Below are 328 nucleotides of genomic sequence, written 5' to 3' on the forward strand. Positions count from 1 at the left end.
TATGAAAATAACAGAAAATCTACCAAAACCCAGTCTTGATTTACAACAATTTGACAACCACCTATACAGTTGAGAGCACTTACTAATTCTTCCATGCCATCATCACTGACACCTGTATAGAACACAGCACCACTATATACAATGGGCAGATTCCAGGAGATGTTGATGCAAATTCCTGACACAGACACGTGAACTCGGTAGGATAGAGTAGAGGGCCAGTGACAGCAATGTACCTGTCAAAGGAGATGAAGCACAAATGGATAGAGAAGAGTAACAAAATGTGGCATCACAGCAACTGTGAAGGGTACAAAATCTGGCTCAGAAGTAC

At 41.5% G+C, this 328-nt stretch overlaps 1 pseudogene; it reads right to left on the bottom strand.

The window, feature by feature from the left end:
• Nucleotides 1-328, bottom strand: part of LOC105306516 — a 6,472-nt pseudogene that overhangs the window by 1,385 nt on the left and 4,759 nt on the right.

Source organism: Pteropus vampyrus, unplaced genomic scaffold (assembly GCF_000151845.1).
Source record: "Pteropus vampyrus isolate Shadow unplaced genomic scaffold, Pvam_2.0 Scaffold443, whole genome shotgun sequence".
NCBI classification, from domain to species: Eukaryota; Metazoa; Chordata; class Mammalia; order Chiroptera; family Pteropodidae; genus Pteropus; species Pteropus vampyrus.